Source organism: Cetorhinus maximus, chromosome 8 (assembly GCF_964194155.1).
Source record: "Cetorhinus maximus chromosome 8, sCetMax3.hap1.1, whole genome shotgun sequence".
Classification (NCBI taxonomy): Eukaryota; Metazoa; Chordata; class Chondrichthyes; order Lamniformes; family Cetorhinidae; genus Cetorhinus; species Cetorhinus maximus.
The window spans coordinates 73,569,765-73,597,461 of record NC_135886.1 but is presented as its reverse complement, the minus strand read 5'-3'; the positions used below and the strand labels follow the sequence as shown (position 1 = coordinate 73,597,461).

The 27,697-nt window shown below is 41.3% G+C and overlaps 1 protein-coding gene across 5 annotated transcripts in view; it reads right to left on the bottom strand.

The window, feature by feature from the left end:
• Nucleotides 1-27,697, bottom strand: part of LOC144683722 (H(+)/Cl(-) exchange transporter 5) — a 139,880-nt gene that overhangs the window by 106,950 nt on the left and 5,233 nt on the right. For all 5 annotated transcript variants that reach the window (XM_078547045.1, XM_078547043.1, XM_078547047.1 and 2 more), the window contains exon 2: nt 13,659-13,705. The gene's annotated coding sequence lies outside the window, so the exon portion shown is untranslated. The remainder of the gene's footprint in view (nt 1-13,658; nt 13,706-27,697) is intronic.

The window sequence follows — 27,697 nt, the reverse complement described above, 5'->3', positions numbered from 1 at the left end:
TTTTGATAAATGCATTTTATAGCTTTATCAAACAATCCCGGTTTTGCTCAGACACTCCTCCACAACAGGATACCTCAATGCCAGGAAAATAATGTAACTTCTTGGGGCCAGATTAGTGAATGAGGACAGAGGCCAATGACATTGGACCATTTCCATTCAAAGTTGTTTTTGTACTAAGACTATGGCGACACAGTTGACTGTAGAGCACTGTTTCATCTAAAAGTCACAAAATCATAAACTACTGCCAAGCTTTAGAATGGAATTAATTCCAAATTCGCTAGATTCTTCCTTTTATTTGTTTTCCCATTTTACGAATTACAATCCATACAGTTGGTTATGTTCATAGAGTTTGGCTTGATATCTCACTTTAAAATTGTATAATCAGATCAATGATCAGCCAGTGGACATTCAAAATTGTCAAAATATTTACAAGGGTTCAAAAATCAGCTTTTTAAATAACATGAAGAAAACTTCAACTTGATAGAAGTTAATCTGATTTATGTAAAATTATAATTATCAGCTGATCGACTGAGGGAATTCACCAACTCCTTGGGGCAAGGCTTTGTTTAAAATTAACTTCTTGCTTTTCCCCATCTTCAATCTCAAGGAGAAAAAAGTATTAATACTTCATTTATACTGCAGTATAAAAGTTCAATACACTGTTTTAAACTACATTTTGAAGTAAAACACAGCATACTTGTTAAAATGATCAATTATGTGATGCTTCTACCATACCTTCTGTTCAGTCCTAGAACCCAAATGATAATGATACAATTATTTCTACAACAAAGCTCTGAAATCATTTTTTTATTTTTAATTCAAATACAGTATACATTTTGCTTCATGTACTTGCAGTACAAAGGAGTTAAAGAAAAATGAACATGCATTTATTTAATGCCGTTCATGACCACAAGACATCCCAAAACATTTATTAGCCAATGAAGTACTTCTGAAGTTTTGCTCTGTCACGTAGGGAGTTTCCATTTTTTTTTTGAGCACTGACTTCCTCTTTGCACATTTGCTGCTAGCCAGCATTGCTGATACACTGTGCTTTGGAAACTTTTTCAATTAGATTTACACAAGAATAACTATTAACTGATGCACCATGGCAGTTGTACTCACCAACTTCTGAGTAGGAAACTTTGTTTAAAAATAATTTTCTTGTCCTTTCTATCCATTTAGGGTAACAAGGTAAACTTCTCTAGATGTCTACCATTGCTATTCTGAAATGGTCAGCAAGGTAGAAAGGTGAAGATAGAGTTATTTTTCTTGTGTCTCAGTGTAGAAGTGCCTAGCATCTGGTTGCTGCCTTCCTCATAACGTGTGGATGCTCAAGGGTGAAATCACTTCTATAACTCTGTCATACAACATGCACTGCTGCAATTCTACGCTAACAACATTAAGGTGGTATGGGAGTAGCATGACTTGACAGTGAAATGGTCAAGTATTTGGATCTCATTTGTACAAAGTCAGATGATTATCATTAACTGCCAGTAGCCAACTACATATTTTTGTCATAATCTTGAACTAATTACATCACAATCTGATCTTTCAATGAGGTGGCCGTCATCATACACCAACTGAATAGAGTGCCTTAGCTTATATTGATCGGTTACCCGCCATTGAAAGAGAGGATAACAGCCTCATTCTTTGCAACTTTATTCTATTCTATTTACTTATATACACAACACACGTGTGTAAGTGATAACATATGGGATTCTGACAATTAACAAGCTCAAGCTTTGCTTTATTTCATCACTTGATCCAGTCTCCCTTTCCTGCATCCAGCACCCCCTCTCCTGTCATATTCCTCCAATATTTTGTTTGTCGCCAGTCTGACTTCTTTACTTTTATTTTATAAGAACTTTCTGCTCAAGGTTGGAGGGTCGGTGATAATATTGGAATATGGGTACTTCTCACTGCAGACCTTTAGCATCAACATCCAGCGGTCTCAGATAAGACAAAGCATAATCTGTACCAATGTGTCTCAGCTACAAACTCAGAAGAGAAACACAAAGTACACCAGGTAACATTATAGCAGCTTGTTCAAAGATCATTATTAAATATCTTGTGCATGGCACTCACTGTATCAACATGTCATGCTTTTATAATGGAATATTACATTGGAAAAAAAACTTAAAATATGTCAACACATTATGAACCAATTGAACCATACACAATTCAAAAAAATGTGCCTATAGTATTTTTCCCTTAGGAATTAAAATTTAGTATCAAAATTTAAACCATTGAAGTATCCATTCTTTCTGCCATTTAGTTCACATGCTCTGGAAAGCCCTTCCTAAACTCCTCTGCTTCTCGACCTAGCCCCTTTCCTTTTAAATCCTACTTTAAATCTACCATGCTTTTGGACACCTCGCCAACTATGTCTCTCTGGTTGTGTGTTCATTTTTGTATTCCATGTACCTTTGTGAAGTGCCTTGGGACATTTTTCAACATTAAAACGCACTACCTAACTGCATGTTGTTATCGTATAAGTTGACTATTCAAAATGGGCATCATACCCAAGTCTAGCCCTTGTGCATACACAGTGCAGTAGAGATCATCAGACAGCAATCAGGTGCAGAAACTATAGTTAGTTTTCTGCACTTTATCCAAGGAATGCTGAGCCAAAATGTAACACCCCAATTACCCTGACAGATTTTTTTTATTCATTCATAGGATGAGAGTGTCGCTCGCGAGGCCAGCATTTATTGCCCATCCATAATTGCCCTTGAGAAGGAAGTGGTGAAGTGCCTTCTTGAAACTCTGCAGTCCACGTGGTGTAGTTACACCCACAGTGCCGTTACGGAGGGAGTTCCAGGATTTTGACCCAGCGACAGTGAAGGAATGGCAGTATATTTCCAAGTCAGGATGGTGTATGGCTTGGAGGGGAACTTCCAGGTGGTGGCATTCTCATCTATCTGCTGCCCTTGTCCTTCTAGATGGTAGTGGTCGTGGGTTTGGAAGGTGCTGTCTGAAGAGCCTTGGTGAGTTACTGCAGTGCATCTTGTTGATGGTACATACTGCTACCAGGGTGCATCAGTGGTGGAGGGGGTGAATGTTTGTGGATGGAGTGCCAATCAAGCGGGCTGCTTTGTCCTGGACGGTATCAAGCTCCTTCAGTGTTGTTGGAACTGCACTCATCTAAGTAAGTGGAGATTATTCCATCACACCCCTGACTTGTCTCTTGTAGATGGCGGACAGACTCTGGGGAGTCAGGAGGTGAATTACTCGCCTCAGGATTCCTAGCCTCTGACCTGCTCTTGTAACCACAGTACTTATATGGATAGTCCAGTTCAGTTTCTGGTCAATAACAACCCCCAGGATGTTGACAGTGGGGGATTCAGCAAATAGTAATGCCATTGAATGTCAAAGGGAGATGGTTAGATTCTCTCTTGTTGGAGGTGTCATTACCTGGCACTGTGTGCCGCGAATGTTACTCATCAACCCAAGCCTGGATATTGTCCAGGTCTTGCTGCATTTGGACTTGGACTGCTTCAGTATCTGAGTTGTGAATGGTGCTGAACATTGTGCGATCATCAACAAACATCCTCACTTCTGATCTTATGATGGAAGGAAGGTCATCAATGAAGCAGCTGAAGATGGTTGGGCCTAGGACACTACCCTGAGGAAGTCCTGCAGTGATGTCCTGGAACGGAGATGACTGACCTCCAACAACTACAATCATCTTCATTTGTGCTAGGTATGACTCCAACCAGCAAAGAGTTTTCCCCCTGATTCCCACTGACCCAGTTTTGCTAGGGCTACTTGGTGCCACGCTGCTCATTCACAAGACAGGGAATCAAATTTGGAACCTTCTGGATCGGTATGGTGCAACACTTCAATAAGCTGCGCCTTAAATCACCTGATCATTAATAAAGTTGAGCCTTGCTTTTTATGATAGTGTAATGCCTTCAAATTGTTATAAGCTAATTTTCTGCAGCACCCTTGCTTGAAATATTTGAGTGTTTGTGATTCTAGTGGTAGGTTGATGCTGAGAATTTCTAATTTCAAAAGTTAACTCTGCAATAGAAGCTCCAAAGACTTTAGTCCCTGAACAAAGTACTTGAGGAAGCCAAGTTGCCAAATTGAACAACTTTTCTCAGAGGCTTAGTCATTTACATTAGATGGAAAAAGGGTGTTTTCCAAAAGAGCTCTTGTATGGAAAACTTGCAACTTGGGTTGACCTGGGTTCAAGTTCAAAGACTTCCAAAAGAGGGACTTAAAAACTTTCACCATCAATATCGCAAGCTGGGCGAGACTGCATGAAACAACAGCGACACTGCATCAAGAACGTGAGGTGGCTGAGAGGGAAGGGAAGAAAGCAAACAGGAAAATGTATAGGGCTTTAGGATTTAATACTGCAGGTTTAAACATCTGGTCTTGTGATTTATTTCTGCACCATCTGTGGTAAGTAATGCTGCACAGGAATTGAACTTTTCAGCCACTTACAATATTGCATAACAAAGTAATTGAACTGCTTTGGTGCTTATACCATTGTTTTTAGGGACAGAAGGTTGCATCAGCATGTTTCTATTCACTTTGCTAAATGTATAGTTAGCCGACTACTCTAACAGCTGGAAATGTCCTTCACCGTTAAACGACTGGCGATAAGAAAAACAGAGCACTTTAAAAATGCTGAATTAAATTAAAATGCTGGTGATGGTTGGAAACTCAAAATGATAGGTGAACTGTACCATGAGAATAAGCGATTTCATGCTCTAATAAATTACTTACCAACCAATGAGTAACTAATTTTATCTCAAAAATTGCTGCAATATACAGAAATAACAGCTTTCCATTCTCAGTCATCTAAGACCACTTCAGCAGACAGCAGCTGAAATCAGAACCTCATTTTAAGTAAAAGATAGAGATCCTAGCAGTTCTAAAACTCCTTTTCCTCTACTGTACTAAGTTTGATGATTTCCTACAAGTACAGGAACACTATACAAATCATGTTGACGAATACTATACAAATCATGTTGAGCTATTTTATAACAATACAGAAAATGTTAAAGCTAGAAATTCAGGTCCTTCCAGTAAGCTGATGCAAATTCATTTTTGCTGCAGGGGAAAGGAAACTGTTTATATGTAGGCCAGTGAAAGATCAACTCTGTTTCTCATTCCACAGATGCCGCCAAACCTGATTATTTTTAGACAAAAACAGAATTACCTGGAAAAACTCAGCAGGTCTGGCAGCATCGGCAGAGAAGAAATCAGTTAACGTTTCGAGTCTTCATGACCCTTCGGCAGAACTGAAGCATAGTTAGGAGAGAGGTGAAATATAAGCTGGTTTAAGGTGGGGGGGCGGGGGGAGAGAGAAGTTGAGGGTGTGGTGATTGTGGAGATAAGCAAGCAGTGATAGGAGCAGATAATCAAAAGATGTCACAGACAAAAGGATCAAAGAGGTGTTGAAGGTGGTGATATTGTCTAAGAAAGGTGCTAATTAAGAATGGAAGACAGGATACTCAAAGTACAGCTCTAGTGGGGGTGGGGTGGAAAGACTAACAAAGTTTTAGTTTTAGATTTAAAAATAATGGAAATAGGTGGGAAAAGAAGAATCTATATAAATTATTGAAAAAAAAGGGAGGGGGGAGAAACGGGGTGGGGATGGGGGGAGGGGGAGTTTAAGATCTAAAGTTGTTGAATTCAATATTCAGCCCGGAAGGCTGTAAAGTGCCTAGTCGGAAGATGAGGTGCTGTTCCTCCAGTTTGCATTGGGCTTCACTGGAACAATGCAGCAAGCCAATGACAGACATGTGGGCAAGAGAACAGGGTGGAGTGTTAAAATGGCAAGCGACAGGGAGGTTTGGGTCTTTCTTGCGGACAGACCGCAGGTGTTCCGCAAAACGGTCGCCCAGTTTGCGTTTGGTCTCTCCAATGTAGAGGAGACCGCATTGGGAGCAACGAATGCAGTAGACTAAGTTAGGGGAAATGCAAGTGAAATGCTGCTTCGCTTGAAAGGAGTGTTTGGGCCCTTGGACGGTGAGGAGAGAGGAAGTGAAGGGGCAGGTGTTGCATCTTCTGCGTGGGCATGGGGAGGTGCCATAGGTGGGGGTTGAGGAGTAGGGGGTGATGGAGGAGTAGACCAGGGTGTCCCGGAGGGAACGATCCCTACGGAATGCCGTCAGTGGGGGTGAAGGGAAGATGTGTTTGGTGGTGGCATCATGCTGGAGTTGGCAGAAATGGCGGAGGATGATCCTTTGAATGCGGAGGCTGGTGGGGTGATAAGTGAGGACAAGGGGGACCCTATCATGTTTCTGGGAAGGAGGAGAAGGCGTGAGGGAGGATGCGCGGGATATGGGCCGGACACGATTGAGGGCCCTGTCAACGACGGTGGGTGGAAAACCTCGGTTAAAGAAGAAGGAGGACATGTCAGAGGAGCTGTTTTTGAAGGTAGCGTCATCAGAACAGATGCGACGGAGGCGAAGGAACTGAGAGAATGGGATGGAGTCCTTACAGGAAGCGGGGTGTGAGGAGCTGTAGTCGAGGTAGCTGTGGGAGTCGGTAGGCTTGTAATGGATATTGGTGGACAGTCTATCATCAGAAATTGAGACAGAGAGGTCAAGGAAGGGAAGAGAAGTGTCAGAGATGGACCATGTGAAAATGATGGAGGGGTGGAGATTGGAAGCAAAATTAATAAATTTTTCCAGGTCCCGATGAGAGCATGAAGCAGCACCGAAGTAATCATCGATGTACCGGAGAAAGAGTTGTGGGAGGGGGCCGGAGTAGGACTGGAACAAGGAATGTTCCACATACCCCATAAAGAGACAGGCATAGCTGGGGCCCATGCGGGTACCCATAGCCACACCTTTTATTTGGATGAAGTGAGAGGAGTTAAAGGAGAAATTGTTCAGTGTGAGAACAAGTTCAGCCAGACGGAGGAGAGTAGTGGTGGATGGGGATTGTTCAGGCCTCTGTTCAAGGAAGAAGCTGATTATTTTTTGCATTTTCTGTTTTTATTTCAGATTTCTGCAGTATTTCCTTTTGGATCAGTATTTTGTCTGATAAATAATCGCTTGGTAGTACAGGACTTGAATATTGCTGATGAAAAAAAAGGACATGTTGAAGCTTTTCGTCTTGCATTCATTAGGACAGATTTGCAAGAATACCAAATCTCAAAGGGAACAACAATTTATACTGCATGAGAAGAAGGTGCTGATTGGTTGGCAAGTGGACTCTGATCGGTAGAGGTGCTGCCATCGAGATTTTACTACATTAAAATCAATCGCCGGTATAGTGTCGATCCGTTTGTGTGTTCCTCTTAAATCATCACTGCAAATTGCTCCCAACAACAGAACTGCCACCACTGAATGCTTTCTTCAAACAGAACCCAAGTTTAGAAAGACTGTACTGCTAGACATTTTTCACAGTTCCATCAGACATGCTAGAAAAGCTCCATAAACCCATCGCACTTTAATGAAATATCAGTGAATTAATAGACTCCAAATACAAATATGAGTTTTCCAAAGGAACGAGTGCATTACTCATTAATACTCTTGATAATGCTACCCATTAACTTGATTCAACGGTAGTACTCAAGAGTCAGGGTATGAGTTCAAACTACTCCAGACTGGTGTACACAAAATCTAGGCTGACATATCAAATCACTACTGAGGCAGTACTGCATTGTTAAGAGTGCCACCTTTCTGATTGAGGCCCTATACATCTACATCTGCTCAGGTAGATTAAGGAGATCCCATAGCACTATCAGAAAGGGAGCAGAACAGTTCTCTCCATGTCCTCGCCAACATTTAACCCTCAACTAACACCAAAAAAAAAGACTAACTGGTGATTTATCTTACTGCTGCATGCAGGTAAAAGGTCTGCCACGTTTGCCTACCAAACAACAATGACTACACCTTGAAATGTAATCAATTGGTGTAAAGCATTTTGGGACAGTCCAAGGATGTGAAAGATGCCATATAATTGCAAGTTCATTCCCTTTCCATCCCCAAAATACTGCTCTTTGTAGGGCCTGGCCATGAGTAAGTTTGCTGCCATGTTTTAATTACTTAATTAATTACTCAATTCAAAAATTAAGTAAGCATTTTTCCCCTTCTATTTAGCATAACTAAATTAAGGTGGTGACCCTAAACCCTAGAAGTCTATTCTATTTTAAGATAAATATGATCCATGCTTGATAAAGGTTTCTATAGAGTAATACAGATACATCTTCCAAGACCTGGGTTAATCAGGTGAACATTTTCTAAGACTTCAACAATGCTAATCTATGACTTGGCCATCAGGAGAGATGCAAGAAAATGAGTGCAGTGCATGGGTGCTCTTAGTGCTTGCAGGTCTTCATTAGTGTGTGAAAGGCACTGCCAAATAGTCTCTTATTATGTTGAAGTGAGGGCTGGAGAGAAGAGCAGAAAGAACAGAAGATAAAAAGGAAGCCCAACCATCCTTATGGAATTTGAAAAGCTAGGGTGGCAGAAACTGTCAGCAGGCCTACAGGCCTATTCAATATATAACTATATGATTTCTTAATAAGGGAATAGTAGGTGGTAAGGTGAAATGAACAGATTTAGAAAAATATAAATGGAAATGGGAGTAAGATAAACATTGGTAAAGAGAAGCAACCTTCAAGACAAAGCACAAGTGAAGCTGGCACATTAAGACTGGATCTTTCTGTCATATAAGCACTGAAATTTGATGGGGTGGGGAGGGGTTAAAACATTGAAAAACAGAAAATAGGAGCAGGAGTAGGCCATTCAGCCCTTTGAGCCTGCTCTGCCATTCGGCCCTGTGAGCCTGCTCTGCCATTCGGCCCTGTGAGCCTGCTCTGCCATTCATTATGACCATGGCTGATCATCCAACTCAATAGCCTGCTCTCGCTTTCTCCCCATTCCATTTGATCCCTTTCGCCCCAAGAGCTATATCCAACTCCTTCTTGAAAACATACAATGTTTTGGCCTCAACTACTTTCTGTGGCAGCGAATTCCACAGGCTCACCACTCTCTGGGTGAAGAAATTTCTCCTCATCTCAGTCCTAAATGGTCTATCCTGTATCCTCAGACTGTGACCCCTGGTTCTGACCTCCCCCACCACTGAGAACATCCTTCCTGCATCTACCCTGTCTAGTCCCATTAGAATTTTATAGGTTTCTATGAGATTCCCCCTCATTCTTCTGAACTCCAGTGAATATAATCCTAACTGACTCAATCTCTCCTCATATGTCAGTCCCGCCATCCCAGGAATCAGTCTGGTAAACCTTCGCTGCACTCCCTCTATAGCGAGAACATCCTTCCTCAATTCAGGAGACCAAAACTGCACACACTATTCCAGGTGTGGTCTCACCAAGGCCCTGTATAATTGCAGCAAGACATCCCTGCTTCTGTACTCAAATCCTCTCGCTATGAAGGCCAACATACCATTTGCCTTCTTTACCGCCTGTTGCACCTGCATGCTTACCTTCAGCGACTGGTGTACGAGGACACCCAGGTCTCGTTGCACATTCCCCTCTCTCAATTTATAGTCATTCAGATAATAATCTGCCTTCCTGTTTTTGCTACCAAAGTGGATAACCTCACATTTATCCACATTATACTGCCTCTGCCATGCATTTGCCCACTCACTCTGCTTGTCCAAATCACACTGAAGCATCTCTGCATCCTCCTCAAAGCTCACTCTCCCACCCAGCTTTGTATCATCTGCAAATTTGGAGATATTATATTTAGTTCCCTCATCTAAATCACTAATATATATTGTGAATAGCTGGGGTCCAAGCACTGATCCCTGCTGTACCCCACTAGTGACTGACTGCCATTCGGAAAAAGACCCGTTTATTCCTACTCTTTGTTTTCTGTCTGCCAACCAGTTTTCTATTCATCTCAATACACTACCCCCAATCCCATGCGCTATAATTTTACATGCTAATCTCTTATGTGGGACTTTGTCAAAAGCCTTCTGAAAGTCCAAATAAACCACATCCATTGGCTCCCCTTCATCAACTCTACTAGGTACATCCTCGAAAAATTCCAGTAGATTTGTCAAGCATGATTTCCCTTTCATAAATCCATGCTGGCTCTGTCTGATTCTGCCACTGTTTTCCAAGTGCTCAGCTATTAAATTTTTTATAATGGACTCTACAATTTTCCCCACCACCGACGTCAGGCTGACTGGTCTATAATTCCGTGTTTTCTCTTTACCTCCCTTTTTAAGTAGTGGGGTTACATTAGATACCTTCCAATCTGTAGGAACTGTTCTAGAGTCTATAGAATCTCAGAAGATGACTACCAATGCATCCACTATTTCTAGGGCCACTTCCTTAAGTACTCTGGGATGTAGATATCAGGCCCCAGGGATTTATCAGGATGGAACAGCAGCTACCAGGAATCTTCCTCCAATTAGCCCAATAGGAAAATTAGTCAGTCATTCCTCCCTACATACATACATACATGATGACAGAATTTAGGCATGTGACCCCACCAATTTTCCTCCTTACTTCCATTGCCATTCTCAATGCAACCCATCAGCGGAGGGTAATTCACTCTAGATCAGCAGCAGGAATACTTCAATGGCCATTGTTGGAAAAGTAGATGGGCTAGTGCAGGAACCACTCCCTCTTTTCAGACAACTTATCCTGACCACAACACTAGTGAAAACTTTGACAATTAAGTTTTCCAAGCGGTTCTGCTCATTTTAATGCACACATCTCCTCAACTTTGATTAGGATTTTCTCTGCATAGCAGTTGTCCAGCTCAGCATAATTAATGAGTCTGACCAAGGAAAATAGGTCAGGGTTATAATCCTGCTCCTTTTGTCCTCTGGCAGCAAACTTATGCTGGAGGAAAAAATGCAATGAGCATTGTTCCAAATAACTATGCTTTATAGGATTATTGCTTTGTGTCATACATAAACTAGTCCATTGGGTCAGGAACTGATCTGACATTTTGTATTTCCACCACTCAGCGAATGGAGTTGACATTGGAAGGAGGTAGATTATCATTCCTCATGTCTCACCTCTATCATCATTTACATGTGTGAGAAAGGCAGCCAAGAGTCAACTGACCAATTTCCCTATTGGGGTAATGAAGCAGGATTTTTGGTAGCAGTGATAGGGATTCAGTGGTAGACTTAGTCATCTCTCATTTTCTGCCGTTCCAGCCCAATTTAAACTTTTACATGGGAGAAAAATCCAGTCTTAATACTTCAACTTCAGAGATCTCAGTAAAGACTTTTGATTTAACATGGGGCTTTCATGTCAATGAAATGGAGGCATCAATTTAGTTAGACTAAGTTACACTGGAGTTCTATTGCATCACCATCTCAAATTGTCTGAAGGATTTCTAGCATGCATCATCCCAATATACAGACTCCAGGATACTTAATAAAATTAACTTCATTGGTCTCAGGAAACTGTCTACCTAGTTTCCTCCAGAAAACCCATTGTAACACTCAGATAATTTCAGTGTTTTAATCACTTGGGGAAGCTTTATGTTAAAGGTGCTATATAAATACAAATTGTTGTTGTTTATGCAATATTAGTGCAGCTAACCAAGAATACCAGGCCTCCACCAGATGACTGCTTGACATAATGGCTTCTTTATCCCAATATCATTGCAATCACATGGAATTTTGGATGATTACTAAAAACATAATGGAAAACAGTTGTACGAGACCGTAGCTAACAAAGTATGGTGCTTTGACAAATAACCGATGCTTAACATTGAATATCTAAATATAACTATATATTTTTTATAAATACCTACATCATATTTACTCCCTTTTTAGGAGCTTTGTATTTTATGTACTATGATGCATTCTCCCTCACTTATTTAATTTGTTGACTGAGATGACGAAACAGTAGAACATCAATTCATAAACACATACGCAGCGTGATAATTTAGCGAGAAGTTGAGAGAGTTGGTGTTGAGATGTACGCTGACAACACCCAGCTCTATGTGAAAACTAACAATGTGCTTTCAGATGATATTGCCATGGGCAGCATGTGGGTGAGAAATAGGAGGGGGCCAAGAATGTGTCTTTGTGGGCACATGATGCAACAGTGTGGGAGCAGGAAGAGAAGCCATTGCAAGTCATTTTCTGGATACGATTAGATAGATAGGAATGGAACCAGGTGAGGGCTGTCCCACTCAGCTAGACAACAGTGGCAGGGGGTGGTGTGATCAACCGTGTCAAAGGTTGCAGACAAGTTGGAAAGGACAAGGGAGGAAAGTTTGCCTTTGTCATAGCCACATAGGATATCATTTGTGACTTTGGTAAGAGTTGTTTTGGTACTGTGGCAGGGGTGGAAGCCTGGTTGGAGGGACTTAAACATGGAATTCCAGGAAAGATGGGAACAGATTTGCGAAGCGATAACACATTCAAGGACTTTGGAGTGGAAAGGGAGGTTGGAGATGTGATGGTAGTTTGCAAAGATGGTGAGGTCAAGGGTTGGTTTTTTGAGGAGGAAATGATAAAATATCGCATGATAAACTTGTTTGGTGGTTTTGAGTCTAAACCACAGACTAGTGGAGTGCTTTTAGTGGTACTTTCTGAAGTCAAGGAAGTTTATTTCAAGATACACGATATAACTAAGCAAGCCAGAATACAGTAATGAGCATTTTCAATTTGATGTATGGTTTCACAACAAACTCTAGGTATTAAGACAGGCAAAGGCAGACTCCAGTTCATTGGGACTGAGGGATTGCTTGCTTTCCAGAGTGATTCTAAATTGCTGAACTAGATAAAATTATCTCGAGTAATATCTAAAAACAGAACACTGTAATTGCATTCCTCTTGAACTTGCACTTAAATTTTCTGAAGTCTGTTTGATGGAGGTACACTACTTAAATTCTCAAGTGTAGGTTCACTTGGCATGCTGGAACAAATGATCAGTTACCTGAACATGGTGATACACAGGCTGACACGTGATCATCCAATAATATTTAAAACATAATTAAATATTACATTTTCTTTTTTTTTTAATTCAAATGCAGACTCTGACCCATCACTGAAAATCCTGGAAACTAAGCAGTCTCGTGGCACATTTCTTGCCAAAGCCCCTTGCAAGGACAAGGACAAGTTAGTGATAAATTGCACTTGGCACTGTATTTAGACACCTAGGGCATCAATGTGGCTAGTACATCATAAGCTGTCCATTGAAATGGCAGGTGCCAATGGTAGCTGCTGTTAGGAGTAATGTGGAGGCCAGGTATGAGAATAAATGCTTATAAATCTACTGTTTGGTATACTCTATGATCTGATTACAGAAAGGCAAGCAGGATGGCCCTTTGCTATCTGACACTGTCAATAATTCTGATTTTAGATACTATTCTTCTCCCCTTCAAAAGCATCAATCCATGACAAAAATCCATCCTCAAATGTTCTTGTCCTCACTGACCACCTCTCTCTCTCTCCCTCTCCAGTCCTTGAACAGGCCGTTGCCACCTAGCTCCTTGAGAGCATTCCTGAAACTATCATAGTCAAAGACATGAATGACATCCACTGTGACATATGACTATGGTTTATCATGTCTTTCTTGCAAGTTGCTCTCCTCTGCAGGGCAAGCTTCCCATGGCAAATCAATGCCCTCACCCATGCTCCCTGCTGGAATTCCTGCAAGGACAGATGAGGACAGCAGTGGGTTATTCTTTGATGCCTTACACAATTGAACTACCTGCCCAGACTCTCATATGAAGAACGCTCACCTGTGCCGGTGGTACTTGTGGAACTCTACTTCAGCATCAGTTGGTCCCTTCAGCAGAGGAAAGAAAATGACACTTAGTAAAGAATAAATAATGTTTGAATAATGGAAACATTACTCAAATTATTCACACTTTTGATTTAAAATTGCTAGAAGTTCTAATGTATTAAAACCAAATTTGCTGAATAAGCAGCTAATGCTGCAACCAGAAAAAATGCTTCTTTGCCTCTCATCCTCTTGTAAAAATCAAAACAGGTTATTCTATCACTTTAAACAGGTGTGAAGTACATCATTCAGAGATCTGTATGCGGATAAACTTATGGATGTAGTTATTAAGTGTCTCAAAACAAAAGTTCTTTGTTTGTCAGCCGGATGCACTAATATTTATTTAGGCAAATGGAAATCCCATCAATTCATCCAGCCGCCTCTTTTCCAAGGAAGCATTCCTCTGTGGAAAGCACCAAAGCTTGATAGCTTTCATCCTCCATTATACTGCAAGATAAACTTGGGAAGAGTGTTCACTGTATATATTCTATATAATGCAGGGATGTTTAATTCATGTTTTTCTGGAATACAGGAGAAGTCAAAGTGTGCAACACACAGTGCAGGATAGACTGTATAATGTTAGCACCCTTTGTTCAGGAACCATGGAGACTGAAGAATATGCAAACACTGGACAAAACATTCCAGCAACACTCTTTTGTTCTAGGATAATTTGTAAAAGCCTTTTGTGTTTAATCAAAAAAAAACTGACCTGAGACTTATGCTCCTTACAAACAAAAATAACTGGGATGGGGCACCTAGAATCGTTAGTCCTAAAAAAATCATTGGTTTTTCAGGGTCTCATATTGCCACTATAAGAATAGCTCTTAACTATCCCTATATGGTTCCCCTGAGTGGAAATAGGGTAGTGTAATAGTTGAGTAACAGCCAAAATGTATTTCACTGGCTTAGATTAAAAATGAACATTAGCAGGAAATGTCCACTTCTTAGAACCGATCTTCAGTTTTTTTTAAGACATTATGTTGTTAGGTGGAGTGTATACTAGTTCAACTGAAATCAAATATGGACTAGTTAACAAATAAAATAAAAACAAATAAAATACTTTATCAAAAACTACAGAGACAGGGAAGAAAAGATTCAAAGATCAGACGTTGTTCTGAAATTACAAAATGATTGTCAGTGTACCAAGGGCACTGGAAACATTGGAATATTAACCATCCTTAGAAACAAATCATAAAATTGTTACAGCACAGGAGGTGGCCATTTGGCCCATTGTCCATGCCAGCACCGTGTAAGAGCAACTTAGTTCCATTCCTACACCTTTTCCCCATAGCCCTGCAAATGTTTTCTCCTCTGTCAATTATCCGATTCCCTTTTGAAAGCCATGACTGAACTTGCCTCTAGCACACCCTGACTTTAAAAAGGTGTCCTCTCATTCTCAACCCTTTCACCAATGGGAACAATTTCTCCCTACCTACTCTGTCCAGACCCCTCATGATTTTGAACACCTCTATCAAATCTCTCTTCAACCTTCGCTTCTCCAAGGAGAACAGCCTCAGCCTCGCCAATCTATCAGCATCATTTTTTAATTTATTCTTTCATGGGATGTGGACATCATTGGCAAGGCCAGCATTTGTTGCCCATCCCTAATTGCCCTTCACCCGAGTGGTTTGCTAGGTCACTTCAGAAGGCAGTTAAGAGTCAATCACATTGCTGTAGGTCTGGAGTTACATGTAGTCCAGACCAGGTAAAGACAGCAGATTTCCTTCCCTAAAGGACTGTTATGATCTCAGCTGATGTTACCACTGGACAAGCCTGCTTTCTGCAACTTTTGCCTCTTTAAATCTGAAACTTGGAGCCTCTCTCTTTGCCCCTCACTCTTGACTTTACTTAACAGGACCTTTTCCAGGTTCCTGTCCTTCCATTGACTGGAAGGTCTAGTTGGGGCTCTCTCCTGTTCCACTCCCCTGGATTTTGGGGTCTTTTCTTTCGCTTAGGGCTGGCTATCTGTTTCCTTTGCTCCAGTCCCTCCTGGCAGCTACTTTCAAAACCAACTGAACTCAAAGTTCCCAAAACAAACTGCTGTTTTCTAGTTTCTTGTGTGTGTCTGTGGGAGGGACCTGCCTCTCCGGACCCTGTCGCTAGGCAACAACACTTTTTTTCTACTCGTTTGTTTAATTTGGCTGCAACAGTTGTAAAACTCTCATTAGAAATGCAAGCGCCTTTTAAAATGAAACTAAAACTCACCTTGACCTCGTCTTAACACACACATACAGAAATGCAAATCAAACTTAAACATTAAAATTTAAAACTCATTCCTAACACCTACAAATACAACTTAAACTATCTCTATTTCCTAACAGTGCATTAGTGAACCAGATGAGTTTTTACGACAATTGGCAACAGTCTCATGGTCACTATCACAGAGACTAGCTTTTAATTCCAGATTTTACTAATTGAATTTAAATTCCATCAGCTGCCATGGTGGGATTTGAACCAGAGTCCCCAGAGCTTTGCTCTGGGCTTCTGCTACTGTCTCAGTAAGGCCAATAAGGCGAGCATGCCCAGGAGACTATGCCTGAGTGAGACGGAGACCGAGTGAGTAGTGAATTAGGTTCACGTGGGAATTGGATGCACGGGGGAAAAGAGGAGCTTTAAGTAAGGTTTATTGCAACTCAAAGTGTGTTAAGTATTAGCCAGATTTATCAGTACTAGTAAGGTTTATCATTAGTTGTAGGATTTATTAAATTAAGGCCAAGTAAAATAAAGTTAATGTAAGTGAAGTAAAGTTAAGACATGGCAGAGCAGCTCAGTCACATGGAATGCATGTCATGTAGTATGTGGGAAGTTGTGGTCATCCAGGTCACCGGCAGCGTCCACATGTGCAGAACGAGTAAACAGCTGCAGAAACTTAAGCTCTGGGATTCAGAGCTCGAGCGGCGGCTGGAGTCACTGTGGCGCATCCGTGAGGTCGAGAGCTAAATGGATAGTAAGTTCAGAGAGGTGGTCACACCACAGGCTAGGAGCATGCAGGCACAAAGTGAATGGGTGCCTGCCAGACAGTCTAAGAGGTCCAGGCAGATATCGCAAAGGTCCCCTGAAGTCTCGCTCGCTCATCAGTTTTCTGTTTTGGATGCTGGTGAGGGCATTGCTTCCTCCGAAGAGTGCAGTTGGAGCCAAGTTTATGGCACCACAGGCGGCTCAGCTGACTAGGAGGGGAGAAGAGGGGAAGAGCTGTAGTGATAGGGGCTTCATTAGTTGGGGGAACAGACAGGCGTTTCTGTGGTCATGGATGTGACTCCAGGATGGTATGTTGCCTCTCTGGTGCCAGAGTCACGGAGCTATTGCAAGACATTCTTTTGTGGGAGGGTGAACAGCCAGAAGTCGTGATTCACGTCTATACCAATGACTAAGGTAGGGAGGGGGATGAGGCCCTGAAAGCAGATTTCAGGGAACTAGGAAGGAGACTGAAAGCAGGAATCTCAGGATTACTTCCAGTCCCACAGCATAGAAATAGGAGAACTGAGCGATTGAACACATGGCTGGAGAACTGCTTTGGAGGGAGGGCATCAGATTTCTGAAGCATTGGGACCATTTCTGGAGCAGATGGGACCTGTACAAGATGGACGAGCTGCACCTTAGCAGGGTCAGGAGTAACACCCTGCAGGAAGATTTGCTAGTGCTGTTGGGAAGGGTTTGAACAGAATCTTAACTGCACAGAAGGAGGCCAATCGGCCCATCATGTCTGCACTGGCTCTCCAAATGAGTATTATGACCTGGTGCTGTTGCCCTGCCTTTTTCCAGTACCCTTGCTCGTTGTTTCTATTCAAATAATCATCTAATGTCCTCTTGAATGCCTCGATTGAACCTGCCTCCACCACACTTTCAAGCATGCATTCCAGACCCGAACTACTTGTTGTGTGAAAAAGTTTTTTCTCACGTCACACTTGCTTCTTTTGCAAATCACTTTAAATCTGTACCCTCTCATTCTTGATCCTTTTACGAATGGGAATAGCTTTGCCCTATTTACTCTGTCCAGCCCCCTCATGATTTTGAACATATCTTTCAAATCTCCTCTCAGCCTTCTTCTCAGCAAGGAGAACAGTCCCAACATCTCCAGTCTATCCTCATAGCTGAAGTTTTTCATCCCTGGAACCATTCTTGTAAACCTCTTCTGCACTCTCTCCAATCTGTTCACATCCTTCCTATAGTATGGTGCCTAGAACTGTACACAATATTACAGAGAAATGCAGGCATTATAGAGTAGTTATAATGGGGAACTTTAATTATCTGAATGTAAACTGGGACAGTGGTAGTGTAAAGGACGGAGAGGGGAAAAGGTTCCTTGATTGTGTTCGGGAGAATTTTCTGAGGTCTAATGGGTGTCTTATTTAAATTCAGCATAGCCTCCCTGCTCTTGTACTCTATGCCCCTATTAATAAATCCCAGGATACTATATGCTTTATTAACTGCTCTCTCCAGCTGTCCTGCCACCTCCAATGATCCATGCACATATACACCAAAGTCTTTCTGCTCCTGCACCCCTTTCAAAATTTCACCCCTTATTTTATATTGTCTGTCCATATTCTTCCTACCAAAATGCATCACCTCACACTTCTCCACATTGAGCTTCATCTGCCACCTATTTGCTCACTCCACCAATTTGCCTATGTGCTCTTAAAGTTCCACACTGTCCTCTTCATAGTTCACAACACTCCAAAGCTTCATATCATCTGCAAACTTTGAAATTGTCCCCTGCACATCAAGATCTACATCATTAATATATATCAAGAAAAGCAAGGGTCCCAATACTGACCCCTGGGAAATTCCACTACAAACCTTTCTCCAGCCCAAAAAATACCTCTGCTTCCTATTTTTTAGCCAATTTTGTATCCACATTGCTACAGTCCCTTTTATTCCATGAGAATAATTTTTCTCACAAGTCTGTTGTGTGGCACTGTGTCAAATGCCTTTTCAAAGTCCATATACACCACATCAACAATATTACCCTCATCGACATTTTCTGTTACCTCTTCAAAAAAGTCCAGCAAGTTAGTTAAACATGATTTCCCCTTTAGAAATCCATGTCGGCTCTTCCTTATCAACCCATATTTTTCCATGTGACTACTAATGCTATCCCGAATAATTGTTTCTAGAATCTTGTCCACCACTTAAGTTAAACTGACTGGTCTGTAATTGCTGGGCTTATCTTTGCATCCTTTTTTGAACAAGGGCCTAACGTTTGCAATTCTCCAGTCCTCTGGCATCACCCGAGTCTAGGGAAGACTGAAAGATTATGGCCGGTGCCCGTGCAATTTCTACTCTCACTTCCTTCAATATCTTTGGATGCATCTCATCCAGTCCCAGTGCCTTGTCAACTTTAAGTGCCGATAGTCTATTCAAAACTTCCTCCTTATCAATTTTGAACCCTTCTAGTTTCCTCGTTTGTCACCATGGCCTGGGTAGCATCTACCTCCTTGGTAAAAACAGATGCAAAGTATTCATTTAATACCTCAGCCATGGCCCCTTCGTCCATGTGTAAATTCCCTTTTAGGTCCCTAATAGGCCCTACTCCTCCTTTTACCAACCTTTTACAATTTATATGCCTTTAAAGACTCTGGGATTCCCCTTTATGTTGGCTGCCAGTATTTTCTCACAATCCCTCTTCGCTTCTCTAATATGCTTTTTCACCTCCCCTGAACCTTCTGTATTCCTCTTGGTTCTCAATTGTATTTTCTACCTGACACCTGCCATAAGCACACTTTTTCTTCTTTATCTTAATTTCAATCTCAATCTCCTTTCTCATCCAGGGAGCTCTGGATTTGTTTGTCCTACCTTTCCCTTTCGATGGGATATACCTTGACTGTGCCCGAACCAAATTCTTTTTTGAAGGTAGCCCATTGTTCAGTTACAGTTTGTTCTGCCAATCTTTCGTCCCAGTCTATCTGGCCCAGCTCCATTCTTGCCCCATCAAAGTCAGCTCTTGTCCAGTTAATTATTTTTACTCTGGATTGCCTATTGTCCTTTTCTATCATCATCCTAAAACTACAATACAATGTTCACTGTCTCCTAAATGTTCCCTCACTTGATCTACTTGGCCCGCCTCATTTCCAAGAACAAGGTCCAACAGTGCATCTTTTCTTGTTGGATTGGACACATACTGCTGTAGAAAATTCTCCTGAACACAATCAAAGAACCTTTGCCTCTCTCCGTCCTTTACACTACCATTGTCCCAGTCTATATTCGGGAAATTAAAGTTCCTCATTATAACTACTCTATAATGCCTGAGTTTCTCTAATTTCCTTGCAGATTTGCTCTTCTACGTCCTTCTCACGATTTGGCGGTCTATAGACTACACCGAGCAATGTAATTGCACCCTTTTTGTTCCTTAGCTCCAGCCAAATTGATTCTGTCCTAGAACCCTCTAGGGCATCTTCTTTCTCCAGCACTGCAATACTCTCCTTAACCAATACCGCCACCCCTCCTTCTTTCCTATCTCTTCTGAATACCTTGTACCAGGTAATACTTAACACCCAATTCTGCCCTTCCTTGAGCCAGGTCTCTGTTATCGCCACAACATCTTATTTCCACATGGCAATCTGCATCTGTAGCTCCCCAATCTTATTTACTAGACTCTGTGCATTCACATACATGCATGCATAACAACCCTGATTTAGATTTTGTTACTTTCTCCCTTACCCTGAGTTTACCTATTAACTTACTGTTCTCTATACAAGTGCTATCAGTCCCTCCCAGTATTTGTGCACCCTGGTATTCCTCCCTCATATTTTTTCTTGGTTCCCACACCTCTGCTGAGTTTAAAGCTTTCCCAACAGCACTAGCAAAACACCCTGCAAGGAACTCAGTCCCAACTCTGTTCAGGCGCAACCAGTCCGGCTTGTACAGGTGCCATCTTCCCCAGAGCCAGTCCCAGTGTCCAAGGAATCTAAAGCCCTCCCTCCTGCACCATCTTTCCAGCCACACATTCATCTGCCTTATCCTCCTATTTCTGTACTCACTGGCACCTGGCACTGGGAGCAATCCAGAGATTACTACATTAGAGGTCCTGCTTGCTAATTTTCTACCTAGCTACCTAAATTCTGATTGCAGGACCACATCCCCATTCCTACCCAAGTCATTGGTAACAATGTGGACCACGACCTCTGGCTGATCACCCTCCCCCAAAAGAATGCCCTGCAGCCGCTCTGTGACATCCTTGACCCTGGCACCAGGGAGGCAACACACCATCCTGGAGTCACGTCTACGGCTACAGAAACGCCTGTCTGTTCCCCTAACCAATGAATTCCCTATTACTATAGCTATTCCTTTCTTCTTCCCACCCTCCTGTACAACCGAGCCACTTGTGGTGCCACAAACATGCCTGACTGCACCAGCACCCTCACCAGCTTCCAAAACGGAAAACCAATTTGTGAGCAGGACCTCAGGTGGCTCATGCACTACCTGCCTACTTCTCTTGGACTGCCTGGTGGTCACCCATTTCCTCTCTGTCTCCAGGCCCTTAAGCTGTGGTGTGACCACCTCTCTGAACGTGCTATCCACGCAGCTCTCAGCCTCACGGACACGCCATAGTTACACCAGCTGCCGCTCGAGAGCTCTGAAACCTGGAGCTCAAGTTTCTGCAGCTTCCTGCACTTCCTGCACATGTGGTCAGCTAGGACACCGGTAGCATCCATGACTTCACACGTATTACAGGACACACATTCCACTTGACTGATCTGCCCTGCCATATCTTAACTCTACTTCCCTTACTTTAACTTTATTCTACTTTGGATTATTTATATTACTTTATTATATTGGCTCTAAATTTCCCTTATTCCTGGCACTTCACAGTTAAATCCAAGTATAGGAACTTTAAAAATATTATACTTTTCTAATTTCAATTCCTACTTACCAAGGCCACTGCTCTTCTTTCTGAGCAAAAGTAGAAGAAAGGAGCGCCTCCTCCCTTCTCACCGAACTCTCTCAGACACCAAACTCCAACTGAAGCTCTCTACTGCAGTCAAAAACTGCAGTCCAGTGCAGACAAAGTCAGCACTATAAGATAGCCTACTTTTATACTCTCTGAACTTAGCCTCTGAAAACCTGATTAAGTCAGTTATCTAATTAACTAGCTGCAGCTGCAAGCAGAGCCTGTATGAGCCCTGTTTTAAGGCTGGACTAAAACTCACCTCCTTCCAACCCTAACAGCAACTTTTAGTTAATTGCTAAATTAAAGAAAGACTAGACTTTGGGTAGAATTTAACCCTTAATTTAACCCTTAAACTCCCTCAGGTCACCAAACTCCAACTGAAACTCTCTACTGCAGCCAAAAACAGCACTCCAGTGCAACTAAATTGGCATGGATGGGAACCCGAAAGGGAGCTCGAGGGATGAAAAACTGGTAAAAGGAAGCAGAAAAGTAGGAAGCAAAAATAGAAGACAGACAAAGCATAGTCAAGCACCACATAGAATCAGAAAGAGAATAAAGTTTAAAAAGCAGAATTAAAGGCATTCTATCTAAATGCACATGGCATTCGCAAAAATGTTGATGATTTGAATGCACAAACTGAGATAAATGGGTATGATGTAATTGCCATTACGGAGACATGGCTACAAGGTGATCAAGGTTGAGAACTAAATATCCAAGGATGTTCAGCATTTAGGAAGAATAGGTGAAAAGGAAAAGGAGGTGGGGTAGCACTCTTAATAAGGGATGAGATCAGTACATTGGTAAGAGAGGATCTTACATCGAAGGATCAAGATGTGGAATCAGTTTGGGTGGAGCTAAGAAAACCAAGGGGCAGCAAACATTGGTGGGGGTTGTTCATAGGCCACCAAATCATTGTGGAAACGTTGGGCATGGTATAAATCGGAAATTACATATGTAACATGGGTAATATAGTAATAACTTCAATTTACACGTAGACTGGGTTAACTAAATCAGCGCTAATGCCCTGGAGGAGGAATTCCTGGAGTGTGTACGAGATGGGTTTCTGGAGCAGTATGTTGAGGAGCCACCTAGGGATCGGGCTATTTTGGATTTAGTGTTGTGCAATGAGAAAGGGCTAATTAATAACTTTGCTGTAAAGAAGCCTTTGGGAAATAGTGACCATAATATGATAGGATTGCGCTTTAAGTTTGAATGCAATATAGTTCATTCTGAAACTAGGGTCTTAAATGTGAAGAAAGGAAATTATAAAAAGGTATAATTGTTGGTGGATTGGGAAAATACTAAAATATTTGACAGTAGACAGGCAATGGCTAGTATTTAAAGAAATACTACAAAGTCTACAAACTATATATACATTCCTCTAAGACACAAACACCCAAAGGGAAAGGTAAATCAACTGTGGTTAATGAAAGAAGTTAAAGATTGCATTACATTAAAGGAAATGGCTTTTAAGGATGCCAGAAAAAGTGGTAAGCCTAGTATTTTAACCCAGCAAAGGAGGACCAAAAAACTGCTAGGGGTAAATAGAATATGAATGCAAACTAGCGAGGAACATAAAAGGACACTGTAAAAGCTTCTTTAGGTATGTGAAAAGAAAAAGAGTAGTTAGGACAAATGCAGGTCCATTACAGATGGGCACAGGAGAATTTATAATGGAGAACAAGAAAATGGCAGTGTCAGGAAGATATAATAATTTTCATAATGTTGTTGGAATTTATTGTAGAGTAATAGTGGGGTGTGTGTATGCAACTTAATTGAATTAAAGACAGCTGGTCTGAAGGCTTTGATGTATCAGAAGATAAGCTAGGTTTGAAATGTTAAGTAGGTAAACATGGTTGAAATTTTAGAATGTGAGGTATAAGGGGTACATTTGCATTTTTAAATAAACCAGACTAGCTTGAATTCAAAAGAGGAGGTGAAATATTTCACCTAGCCAGGAGAAGTTAAGAAAGTTTGTTTATTTTTCCCCAAAGATTACTGGTAAAATTGGTACTATGACAGATTTTTATTGGTAGAGAGGTGAAGTCCGAAGACATAGTGAAACAATGGGAATTTGCATCCAAAGGGGAAATCTGTATAAAAGAGATGAGGTTGTGTGTCGGAAAGAATGAATTCTAAGATCTAACAAGTGTGAAAAGCCTCCAGCCTCTGTGCCCAAATTGCTGTCTGCAAGAACTGAAGTCAAGAAAACTCACTTGAATTTGATTGCCTGGGTCTTTTAAATGTGTTTTTTTTTTACTGTTGCCTTAATGGAGGTGTAACTCCATTAGATTAATTAGGGGAGCTAGAAGTTATTATAGTATTAATTTGTAGACTTATGCATATGCTTAAAATCATTTTTTTATTTAATAAAGGTTTAATTTAGTTTTTTAAATAAACCTATGAGACTTAGCGGTCTTATTACTGCTGAATTCAAGGCAGGCACCTCAAAATATATAAATTGGAAAACAATTGTGGCAGTTGTTTCAATTTTCCCTTTGGGATTTGAGCAGCTTAGCATTTACCATCTGCTGTGACATAACAGGCAGAAAAACTAAACAGTTACTTTGCTTCTGTCTTCACGGAAGATGATACAGAAAATGTCCTAGAAATGCTAGACAACCAAGGGACTTGTGAAATTGAGGAACTAAAAAAGGTTAGTATATACGTGAAATGTTAACTGAATTGCTCCAGACTTACACTGAGTTCAACAACTTCCGGCCATGAACTCCCTCCTCCATCTCTACTCCCTTTTTAATCCTATTTTTTTCATTTTAATTTTAATTTTTCTTATTTATTCTCATTTTTTATTTATATTTATCCATCTTTTAAAATCATTTTTCCCCAAACTTCACCCCGCCCCCACCCCCCCCCCCCCCCCCCGCCCCCCACCCCCAGGGCCATCTGTCACTTGTTTCTATGTTCTTTCACAGAGCTCTCACCCTTCTGTTAGTAATACATTCTGCCACTATCAGCACCTCCTTTAGTCTTTACCACTACCATTAACACTCTCTTTAACCAGTGACCATGACATCTTTGTCAAATTTCTCCTTAGCTCCCATCTATCCCTGACCTTCTATCTTTATTCACCTTCTCCACCCCTTCTTAAACAGTATAAAAACCATCACATTTCTACTTCTCTTTAGCTCTGAAGAAGTGTCATACGGACTCGAAACGTTGGCTCCTTTTCTCTCTCCACGGATGCTGTGGACCTGCTGAGTTTTTCCAGCATTTTCTGTTTTAATTTCTTTTAGTTTGATGTCAATAGTAGGGAAAATGTTAGAATCTATTATTAAGGATGTGATCACATGCTTAAAATTCACATCAGGTAAAATTGGGCAGAGTCAATACAGATTTATGAAAGGGAAATCACATTTGACAAACTTTTGGAGTTTTTTTTTGAGGATGTCACTTGTAGCATAGATAAAGGAGAACCAGTGGGCATGGCGTATTTAGATTTTCAGATGGCTTTTGATAAGGTCCAACATAGGTTAACAAATAAAATTAGAGTGCATGGGATTGGGGGGACGTACAGGTATCAATTGAGAATTGGTTATCAGGCAGAAAGCAGAGAGTAGGAATAAATGAATCATTCTCAGGATGACAGGCTGATACTAGTGGAGTACCACAAGGATCCGTAATAGGTCTACTGCTCTTCGCAATCTATATAAATGATTTGGATGTGGAAACCAATTTTAAGTCCTCAAAGATAATATCCAGGGCATCACCAAGCCTGCCATCCTGCTGCCTGGCTTGATGAGGCGATGGCAAGTGCATCTCTGGCCTAATCTACGAGAAGACCCAGAGTGCGCTGCTGAATGTCTTTCTGGAGAGTTTCATCAGGGGTTTGGTCACCTACACAGAACACACAAAATAAAGAGCAGTCACTGCCCTGGATGTGGTGTATGCCCTGAAACAGCAGGGGCAGAAGTGGTATGATTCAGTGGTTGAAAAGAAATAAACACTGAGCCTAAAATAGCTAGTTGATATAGTTTCAATTGTAAACCCCAAACACAAACCCCACCATAAATCCTACTCTAATTTTTCTAGGTTATCAAAGCCTATCCGCAGAAGCCATTTCTTACTCAAGTTTCTCCTTCAAGTTTCGACAGCATTTCTCCTCTTGAAGTGATTGGTGAGGGTGGCAGTGGGAACAGCCAGAATAATTGCTCCAACTCCTCCAATCACAGGCTCCCTCTTTCCCACCCTTGCCGCTCCTGCAATTATAGATTCTGTGTCTTGTGGAGCAGCAAGAGCAGGAGAGAGGGAACCTGTGATTGGAGGAGCTGGGGCAGCAGCATGGGAAGAGGCAAAATCTCTTCAATGTATGGAGGCAACTATCCTCATTTGTTGCCCTCGTCATTGATTTTGATGATTTTTTGATCGCAGGCTTTTTGGTGGCTTGAGGACAAATCCATCTACCGCCCCCATGTATCTAAAACCCTGCTAAACACTCAAAACTAGAGCATGAACTTCGATCATGAAAAGTAGTCCTAATGCCCCTGGGGGTCCCCACTATATACACCTTCCTCCAATACCAAAAATAGCCATTCACCACTAATCTGTTTCCTATCACTCTGCCAACTTCATATTCATGCTACCAGTCCCTTTTATCTCATGGGCTTCAAATTTGCTGACAAGCCTGTTATGTAGCACTTTATCAAATGGCAGTACAGCATCACTAAAAGTGAAAATGGAGAAGTTTTGAATTTTCACAGTGGAAGTGAGTTTTGTGTGATCAGTTTTTTAGTCAAAAAGAATAAATGAAGAAACATTATAATCTCATTGTCTTCATGCATGTTGGAGTCATACCTAGCACAAAAGGAAGATGGTGATGATTGCTGGAGGTCAATCATCTCAGTCCCGGGACATCACTGCAGGAATTCCTCAAGTTAGTATTCTAGGCCTACAGTATAAATTGTTGTTCCTTTTAAAATTTGGCATTCTTGCATCTGTCCTGATGAGTGCAAAACAAAAAGTTTCGACAGCATGTCTCTTTCTTCAGTAATACTCAATTTCTGTACTACCAGGTGAATATAAAAAAGGTATACAGGATCCTAGGCTTTATGAATATAGTCATTGATTACAAATGCAAAAAGGTTATGATGAACCTTTATAAAACATTTGTTCAGCTTCAACTGGATTACTGCATCTAATTCTGAGTACCACATTTCAGGAAGGATGTAAAGTCTTTACAGAGGATCCACTAAAGATTTATGAACATAGCTCCTGGATGCCTGACTTCAGTTACATGGATATATTGGAGAAACTGGAGCTGCTCTCCTTATAGCAGAGAAAGTTGCGAGGAGATTTGATAAAGGTGTTCAAAACAACGAAGGGTCTAGACAGTAGACAGGGAGGAACTATTCCCAGTGGCAGAAGAGGACACTGATTTAAGGTGAATGGCAAAAGAACCAATGGCAACATGAGGAAGATCTTTGTGGCATGTGGCTAGGATTTAGAAGGCACTTCCTGAGTATGTGTTTTAGGTAGATTCAATTGTGGCTTTTAAAATGCAATTGGATAAGCACCTGAGTAGAAAACATTTGAAGGGCTACGGAGAAATGGCGAGGGAGTGAGACTTGCTGAGTTGCTCTTGCAGAGAGCCAGCATGCACACAGCAGGCTGAATGGCCTCTTTCTGTGCGGTAACCATTCTATGATCTACCTTGACATGGTAAAAGGTTCATATAATTTCAAGTGTCTATTTTTATCCAAAGAACAACTGCCCTAATTGTCAAGTACTTGAACAGAAAGGGTATGAATATGATTCACCAGGCACTTCAGGAATGTTCTTTAACAGGTTACACAGTACATTGTTTAGCTTACAGCACCTAGAAGTCACTTCACAGCCAGCCACTCAACTTCAAACATCATCTCAAGCAGTTTTATTTCCTACCACGCTCCACCAAAATCAAGTTATTCTTTTTCTTTTACATTTTACACATACTTGAACTTCATAATAATTCAGAGAAACAATAAATGAGTACAACTAATCTTTTCATAATGATCCAGTACAAAGCCAATTTAAAATAAAAATTGTAAGCTGTTTGCAGCCAATTTACTGCATGTTTACTTGTGTATGTTCTGATAGTTTTCATTCTTGTGCGA